A 10,063-nucleotide genomic window follows, 5' to 3' on the forward strand; every position below is an offset into this window, starting at 1 on the left:
GGATCTGAGGCCCCAATCCTGCAAACTCTTGCTTGTGCCTAATTTTATATTTGCTGAGAAAACTCACTGACTACTCATTTCTAAATTTAAGTCCATGTACATCTTCAGAACTGATAACTGGTCTGATAAAATGGCAGAGTGCTTATTTGGGGAATCCTCCTGTGCAATTAATGAAGTCTGAGCAGGATTTTGAACCCTGTGGCTGCCTATACATGTGCCGCTTCATGTTCTAATTAGTCTGCATTCTAATTAGAACACTCCAGTATCATCTCACTGTCATGTGCATTAAGCCCCCACATGTTTTAAAATGGCCACATGTGCGCTTTATCTAAACCTCAACAAATAAGCTTTAGATAAAGCATCCTGTGACCATTTTCAAATGTGCAGGTGCTTAATACATGTGATGGTCAGCTATTTTAATTAGAGTGGTTGTATGGGAACCACTGTAATTAAAATGCCCCTGCCCCCACTCTCAAGCATATGTATAGGCAGCCTGTGATGGAGTGGCCCCAGAACAGAGGTCTGCCTGGTGCCGCTCCGAGATGGAACCTGAGGCAGTGGCCAAGCTCCAGTACAGCAGAGTCCTGCAAAGGCAGATAAGTCTCTATAGACACTTACCTGCAAGCAGGGCCATCACTAAGGGGTGAATTGGGGTGACTGCCCCAGGCCCCGTGTTTTGGGGGACCCCAAGGAGCCGGATGGAGTGGTGCGGCAACTCTGCACTGCTGCTGGCTTCATGTCCGGCCACTTGCCACCACCCTCCTCCACCGCCGCCAAATCTGCTGCTGGCTTCCTTGCATCCAGGGGTGGGGCCCTGCATACACGGATTTGCCCTGGGCCCCACACCCTGCTTGGATCATTTCTGCCTCCAGGGACACAGTGAACGGACTGGGAGTGATGAATCCTGTTGCCGTGGTGTTTTATTAGCTTCTGTATCATGTACCTCAGAATGAGCAACCCCTAACACACCTTACAGGCTTGGCGCCACCAAACTGACTAGAATGAAAGAGACCTGGGGGTAATAATAGACCACATATGAAAATAAACTAGCAGTGCGATGCTGTAGCAAGTAGGGCAAATAATACTCCGGCATGCATCAATTGATGCATCTCCAGCAAAACCAAGGAGGTGATTTTTCTGTTCTACTCAACACTGATGAGACCACAGCTGGAGTATTGCATCCAGTTCTGGGCACCCCACTTTAAGAAGGACATGGACAAGCTTGAGAGAGTCCAAAGAAGAGCCACCCATATGACCAGAGTCTTAAAAGGCAAGCCTCATAGCTTCATAGTTCATAGTAGAAGCTGTGAAGTTATGAGGCTTGCCTTTTAAGACTCTGGTCATATGGGTGGCTCTTCTTTGGACTCTCTCAAGCTTGTCCATGTCCTTCTTAAAGTGGGGTGCCCAGAACTGGATGCAATACTCTATATGAAGAAAGGCAGAGGGATTTGGGCCTCTTCGGCCTGAAGAAAAGAAAGCTAAGAGGAGACCTGGTACCAGCTTACTGCTACACTAGGAGAGTACATCAAGGGCTTGGTGAGCAACCCTTCACCAGGGTACCTGAGGGGAAAACCAGGAGTAATGACCAAAAACTCCCTGAAGATCAGTTCAGGCTCAACATTAGGAAAAACTTCTTCACAGTCATGGTGTTCAGACCGTGGAATAAGCTCCCTCCAGAGGAGGTGCAATCACCTACCCTGAAAATCTTCAACAGGAGACTAGACAGTCACCTTGCTGGAGTCACCAGACCCCCAGTTGTCTTTCCTGATCAGTTCAAGGGGCTGGACCCGATGATCTTCCAAGGCCCCTTCCAGCCTTACAATCTATGAATCTGGCTGGGTGGTCACCCAGTGGATGACATAAAAGGGCAGCAATGAGCCAGGAGATTAAAGAAGGCATTGGCCCAACAGAGGGAAAGATAGGTCAGAAGGGAGATCGATGTGAGCCCAGTAGACCTGTGTTTATCCCTGGGAAAGCCAGGGCAAAGAAAGGACATGAAGTATCAGCAGAGCCAGGAAGCCTAGAGGTCAGTGAGGAAGTCCCTAAACTGGTAGGCTTGTGTACTTGGGACTCCAGATGGTCCTGTCCAGAGGTAAGGAAAAGAGGGCCCATTGGGATGGGGAGGACATAGGATAGAGCCCTAGCCCAAGAGGCATTGCCTGAATAAAGGGGCAGCCCAGTTCATTCAGAGGGACACACATCATTTTGGTCGGTTACTTTCTTTTGATTGTTTCCTGGGCTGGGCTTGAGAGTGATGACTCCCCACCAATAGTACTTGAGTTGTGGGACTCTGACATTGTCAACCAATGGAACCACATATTCCACAACACCACAGCTGGTGTGTAGATAGGGTGTAGGGGAGGCGGACCTCCGATCACCAGGACCTTGCACCATGAATAACCCTGTGGGACACCCAGAAGACACCACTGAATCCTCCTTATCTTTATCGTAACAACTAACATGTGGTAGGTGAGTGGGAGGTGTCCCTCTCATGGGGCAGGTAGACCCCTTCATGGAGGTCGTTCCATGACATAGCTGGTATGTCTCTGTCAGACTACAAACTCCATTTTGATCATAAGGCTGGTATCTGCATTCCCACAGTTCTTTACCCTCATGTTAAACTCAAGGTCTTAGCATTTAAATTAGTTGTTATCCCTGTGCCATGCCACTGAAATGTAATTGTCCTAGCCAATAAGCTAGCTCTTGCTTAGAATTGTTTTGTTTGGGGCTAGAGGGCTGTAGAGCTGTTTTGACAGTCACATGACATAGGAATTTTCCCTGAAGTGAGATTAGAAGGGAACAATGGATTTTGTTTCTGCCTTCCTCTGTAGAGTAGGGCATGGGCTATGGCCTTGGATTAGATAGGCTTATATTATGTAGGGCCCTTAATTATTCATTCTCCCTTCTAACAGTAGATTATAATTAGAGGCTTTGGGAATTTTCTGTAATAAAGATCCAGCATTTCACATAGGGCACTGGGGGTTGGGGAGCACATTACACATTAGACTTGAAATCAAGTGCCCTATGCTTGTGAGGAACCAGACTCAATGGCTCAGGTATCTCCTTCAGTCCTGTTATCTCTGAGCAAATCAGATGAGGATGTTACTTGATAGAGGGACTGAGAAGCTACAGGTGGACAGGAGCCAAGCCAACACGCTGTCTCCAGAAATACCTAGCAATTGAAGATAAGGGGGAAGTTGCCTGTACCAGGAGTCCAATTAGATGGGAGAAACCCTGAAGACCCCATAGAATTCTAAGGAAAGGGTGAAGGAATGTAAAAAATTCCTGTTTAGGGAGTTAGTACAATTATTTTATTGCCTGAAACGCTGTAACCTCTTGTGCTTTTTCTTAAGTAAAATAAATGTTTTGATCAGAAACTGTCCTAAGTCTTTCTGTGTCTGTATGTATTTGCTGACATCAATCACGTGCCCTGGCATATTTAGAAGGGTTCTGAGAAGAGAGTATGTTTCATAGTTTCATAGTTGGTAGGGTTGGAAGGGACCAGAGCAGATCATCAAGTCCAACCCCCTGCCATGGGCAGGAAAAAGTACTGGGGTCAAACGACCCCAGCAAGATGTTCATCTAACCTCCTCTTAAAGACCCCCAGGGTAGGAGCCAGCACCACTTCTTTTGGAAGTTGGTTCCAGATCCTAGCCGCCCTGACTGTGAAGTAGCACCTCCTGATGTCTAGTCTGAATCTACCCTCTGCCAGCTTGTGACCATTATTTCTAGTCACTCCTGGTAGCGCTTGGGGGAACAGGGACTCCCCCAATGCCTGCTGGTCCCCTTTGACTAGTTTGTAACAGGCCACTAGATCCCCCCTCAGTCTTCTCTTGTGGAGGCTGAACAGGTTCAGGTCCTTTAGCCTCTCCTCGTAGGGCCTGCCCTGCTGCCCCCTGATCATGTGGGTGGCCCTCCTCTGGACCCTCTCAATGCTGTCCACATCCCTCCTGAAGTGCGGCGCTCAGAACTGGATGCAGTACTCCAACTGCGGCCTGACCTGTGCTGTATAGAGGGGGAGGATCACCTCCTTGGACCTGCTTGAGATGCATCTGTGGATGCATGACAAGGTGTGGTTGGCCTTCCTGGCCACATCCCCACAGTGTCAGCCCATGTTCATTTTGGCATCAAAATTCCAAGATCCTTTCTGCCTCTGCACTGATGAGAAGGGAGTTCCTCAGCCTGTAGGTATGCTGCTGGTTCTTCCTCCGCAGATGCAGCACCTTGCACTTGTCAGTGTTGAAACCCATCCTGTTCTCATCTGCCCACCCCTGTATGTTTAAGCTTTGGTAATAATTTGAGGAGTCAGAACCAGATCTTGGGGATAAGCAATTAAGCTATAGGTTCCAACTGTTAATAGGGGATGGTAAACAGAGTATGAATCTGAAGAGAGAACACAAGGGTCTTAGGACTGCAGGGCATGGGCGAGGTTGTTTATACTCTGGGATTTAAGTTTGTCTGTACACATAAGTGTGGAGGCTGCTCCAATGCACTATAATTACACTATGTCCGAGCAGACTCAATTCATCCAGCCTACTGGAGCATGGTAATTAGCATGCTCCAGCCTGCCTCTGCATCTCATGTATCACCATCCCTATGCTTCAAAATGGTGATGGAGGCAGTTGAACTAGAGCTTGTTGAATGAACTAAATATGTCAAGTGCCCTCACTGACATTTTGAAGCACAGGGATGCTGATACAGAAGATGCTGTGGCACTTTAATTACAGCGGCTCTCAGAGCTGCGCTAATGAAAAAGTTGCCCCCCCCACACACACACTCCCAGAGCACATGTAAAAGTGCCCTAAAAGAGCAGACTGGTTAGGTCCCTTATGACAATCTGGTGTGCAGCTAGTGGAGAGAGAACAAGTGTATTAAGTCTTAAGTAGATTAACTTTGAAGGATATAAGGAAATGAATTGGTAAACAGCCACATGTATGCAATACTATATCTGCTCATTCCAAGTATGTAAGTACATAAAAATCAAGACAGAATATGTTTTAAAGGCCCTTGAATTGAGACGTGGCTTTGATATATTGTGAAGCATAAGACACCAATCTCATGCATTCGATACTAGCAAAAATAGTAATAATGAAGTAAGAGAAATACCATAGTGGATCATACTGATATAATAATAAGCTTATTACACTTTAAAGCTAGAAAGAAAGTTTACAATCCTAACATGTCTTCCATTTCTAGTATGTACCAGTCTACCATAGAATGACATGTAAGTACGTGAGCACACTTGCTCAGACAACCACAACTGACTATATTTATGAGTCCAAACTTGTTCCTGCAGTTTATAGGTTCATCACAAAATATAGCAGTCTGAAGCTTGAGGGATCCTAAAACAAAAAAGTGACCATGAGCTGACAGGGAGGTCTTTTGGAAAGAAAAGTTGTGATCTTAGAGTTCACATATAAAACATACATATATGACTCAGTTGAAGTTACAATTGTATGTTTCTTAAGTGCAAACATTATAAAGAGAAAAATCCAGGCTGTTCTCACGTTCCATTGTAGAGTGGTCCAAAGCATGCAGTAAACTGTATATTAGTTAGTCAATTGAAAAATATGTTGAAAACAGCGGTGTTTATTTTTAAGATTAAAGTGAAGAAACAACGGTAATTAGCATGTCAGTTGATGATCTCCCCTTTGGGAAATTAATAAAGAGTTCTTACAGGGGTCCTGAAGAATTTGTATTCCTATATGATTAGCTTTTATTTCTTTTCCTCCCTACATGGGTGAACATTTCACCGTAGCAATAAGTTAAATGTCCATGTCTGTAGTATTAGCCCCTGAATGCTGAGGAGGGTATGTACAATTTTTGCTCAGAAATTAAAGCTGTAATATTACATCTGAAAAGCTATTCACCATACTTATCCTTGTTTTATGGCCTTTTGCAAAATATCAATATTCTTGACTTTTGAAGCCTTATTGTTTGTATTAGGTAAAAGTAGCAAATGTAATGGTCGTTTAGAAAATAAACAATACAAGGAATTGCTGGTGACAGGAAACTTTATTGGGGTTGTTTCTTGTTGCACAACTATTCCTGAGCCAATGAACTACAATGATCCTGCATGTAAATCAATAACCAAAAGAACAGCAATAGTGATGTTTATGGATAGAATGCATGCTAAGAATCCAGCTATATCATCATTATGTTCATGTAGAACAGCAAACATTCCTTAGCTGATACCTCATAATTTATTTATTTTTCATTCCTGAAGACCTGACCTGCATATCTAAAGAGTGCCTTAGGATGGCAATGTATATTGTCATTCGTCAGTGCCTTGCAAGGCATACAGCCATAACTGTTTGGCTATTATTGGATAAAACGGGAAAGGCTGCATTCTGAAAACACTGAGGAAACAGTGTTTTGGATGTCAGACAGAAAAGCCCCTGGAATACTTGCCTCAGTCTACCTCTATGGAGATCATATTAAGTCTCAAAGGCTAGGGACAGACATTACACATAAGCCAGTTTAAGTGATCAGAAACTGGTTTAAACTGGTAACAGAACAGATGTTCAGTGCACATAAACCAGTTTGAAAATGGCTGAAACTGGTTTGAGATAAACCTGGTAGAATGTAGTATCAGACTTAACCGATTTGACTCAAACTGGTTTATGCAATGTCTGTCTCAGACCTCTTGCTGGTTTAAATTAAATCAGACTCCCCCAGCATCCCAGCATGCTCTCTGGGCTGGGCAGGGCTCTCTGCTCCACAGCAGGGCTGGCCCCTCTCCTCTGCTCCCTGGCTGGAGTTCTGGCAGAGACTTGCAGGCACAGAAGGGTCTGCCTGGTTTCCCCCTTCCCTACCCCGCCACCCCCTCACTGCTTGCTGGACAAGCAGGAATCCCTCCTCCCTCCCTTCCTCCTAATTCCCACAGCACGGACCCCAGCCCCCTGGACCCTAGGCATGTGGTATGCTAGCTAATGCCGAGAGGTGTCTCTGTGTATGAGTCTCTCCAATTTCACTGGGACACACAGACAGAACAGTGACCACTTAGGGTTGTTTGGAACTAATCAACAGGTCAGCCTGTAAGCTGTTTAAGAAGTGTTTGAAGTAATGGAGAGAGGCTATTGTTTTGCTAACGAGGTCATAAGCACTATTATCAGTCTCTTGCTGGCTTGTTCCCCTGTCAGTTTGCTGCAGACTATATAAAAAAGCAGGGAGGAAGATTGAAAAGCTCCATATCATCAACAGATGTGTGCAGTGCACACCCCTCCCCCCCGCCTCAGAGTACCAGCAGGGGGCTGGGGTCTACCAGCACTCCTGCCCCTTGAGCAGCAAGTGGGAGAAAGCCTAGGATGGTGCAGGCAGACCTCCTTAATCAGAGCATTGTGGTGGGGCCTGGCCATGCCTTCCCCAGCTCAGCATTGTACAAGGAAGGGAGGGCTGCACTAGTATCCCCCTGCTTCTAGCTTGAGCCACTGCAGGCATGTGTGTGCATGTCTGGCATGTCTGTGCAGTTACAAAGTGATTTAGCCTAGCTGGGTTATACTAACCTGCGAAGTTTGAATCAATTCAGGCTCAGGCTTTTTGAATGTCTGTCCCTAGCCAAAAGAGCCAGTCCTGCACTGCAAAATATAGCAGCCTTAAATCTAGCTCCTTAAGAACAGCTATGGTATAAGATAAGCCTCATATGGCCCAGAGCAGTGATTCTCAACCTTTTTTTGTACCAGGACCCATTTGTAAACATCAATGGCCAGTCCTGATCCAGTGTCCCCATGGAGGGCTGCAAGTAGCCCCTTGCAGGCTGGAAGTCTGACAGCCTGCAAGGGAAAAGCCACTGTTTCCCATGTTTTTCTCCTTTAGAGGAGAATTCATTTTTAAAGATTTTTGATCCATTTTTAAAGTTTGTTCACAATCCTTTCATATATTTTTATGACCCACTTTTGGGTGTTGACCCACAGGTTGAAAAACACTGGCCTACAGGCAGCATGGCAGGGCCTATGTCATCTGCATTCTGAGCAATGGTAGAAGAAGCATGTCCGGAGGAAAAGGGGCATAACCTTGACTGCTGCAATGTCACCTTGTGGGGCCAGGGAAACTGAAAGCAGAGCGACCCTTTAGGCTGCATGTACCAGGGACCTGGGCTAGCACAGATCAGGGCCTCAAGTGAGTAAAAGTTGCTTCTGTTTCTCCTTTGCACCAGCTGTTCCATAGTGTTCCACAAGCTCATGCTTGTTCTGAAGGGTAGATCAGCCTGAGGATCAAGCTTTATATGGCAAAGACAATTCCATTCAAAGCACTGCAGCAAAATTGGACCCACCAAGAATATCAGCAAGTGCTCTTTCCACTCCAAAAGCTTTTGCTGGTCTTGAAAGTCAAAGTACATCACCTGAGAACTGGAATAGAAATTCAACCCATACTCTTTGCTGCTGGTAGAGCAACAGCTTTCACTAGTCATTATTTTGTTCCAGTTGATTACATTATTGCTTCCCTTCCCTCCAAAGGCTCTGAGATCAGACAATTATAGTTATATTTTCTATTACTGATTTTATAATACAGTATATGGAATGTTGGCCTGTAATGTTTGTACTTGGGCCTAGCATACTGAGCTGTAACAGGCAACACCAGTTTTGAAAAAAAATAATCTACATACTATAGAACAACATATTTCTGGCATCTTAATATCATTTAGGATGAACTTTCACCCAGGGATCCCCAAAAACTCCACAGAAACTTTCCAGATGGCAGCCTCCATATAGTTTGTTAAACCACCTTCCGAGAACAGGCAAGAAAAAGAGAAACCATTTAGAACAAACCATTCTTAATATAGAACTTTCCTAATATATAGGGCTTTATTAATATAGGACCTCTAGCCTTGAAATGTACAGTTAATCCTTGCTTAACGTCATAATTGTGTTCTTGAAAAATGAGACTTTTAGTGAAATGATGTTAAGCAAATCCAATTACAACACAGTAGTTACCTACTAGCAGGCGGCAGCCAAACAATGTTATAATCAAACATTGTGTGACATAAACGAGTATGTTCTCTAATAGATCAATGACGTAATTATGAAAGAATGTTAACCACAATGATGTTAAGTGAGGAGTACCTGTAGCTACATCTGGAGTACAAGACAGAAACAGTTTAACAGCTGAGTGAATCAACCTCACCAAGCTGCAGTTGGACTCACTAAATAGGCAGTATTAGATAAACCTTTTAGTTGTGGTCTCTCCATCCAGGACCTGGGGGATGAGCTCATGGAGGTTCCCACCTCTGTGCTGGAGTCCAAGTTACCACCTTCCCCCACACATCTAGTGATCAAGGAAAAATGGGGGAATCCTTACAAAGTAGCAATGATACCCAGTTTCTTGAGTCAACAGAGCTGTTATTTCAAGTAGAGGAAACATACCATCACTGTCATATAAGTCTGGTTTCCTTTAATTAGCCTCTTCCGTGTGATAGCTCATGACAATGCATAGGGAAGCAATATATTTGATTGTAATGAGAACAGCAGGATCAGAGGATTAAGACAACTCGTTTTCATGTAGTTCCCATCATCCCTTAACAACTCTGCACCTTGCTGCTTCAGCCAACTCAAGAATCAGTTGTCTTGCTGCAGTATCTGATCATGCCTGAGCGTGCAACTCATACAGCCTTTGAGTATGATTAGACCACACATTTGCCAAGTCCAGGAATACCGTAAAGTCTCAAGCCCACTTATTCGGTTCTGCATATACCCAAGGCCAGCAATTTTACACAGTGAAAAACACAGCACAGCAGGAGGTTTTTTCAGGACAAACCCAAACTGAATAATTTAAAATGAGTGAAACTTGCCCATCAAGATTGGTAGCAGTTCAGGTGGATTAAGCAGGATTGTTTCCAGATTTGAAAGACTAAATATATTATTTAGGTAAGGTATTTATTTGGGCCCTTTCTCACCATAAGAGCATGCCATTTTCCAATAGTTAGTTATTTATCCTCAGCTCTCCAGAGAGGAATAGGGAACTACCATTACCCCAGTTAAGAGATGAGAAAAGGAGCCCTAGAAAAACTAGGTCCCAAAGCTTCTAAATCATTTAAATGTCTAATTCCCATTTGAAAATCATTAAG

This window comes from Alligator sinensis, unplaced genomic scaffold (genome assembly GCF_000455745.1).
Source record: "Alligator sinensis unplaced genomic scaffold, ASM45574v1 scaffold123_1, whole genome shotgun sequence".
In the NCBI taxonomy this organism is placed as follows: domain Eukaryota; kingdom Metazoa; phylum Chordata; order Crocodylia; family Alligatoridae; genus Alligator; species Alligator sinensis.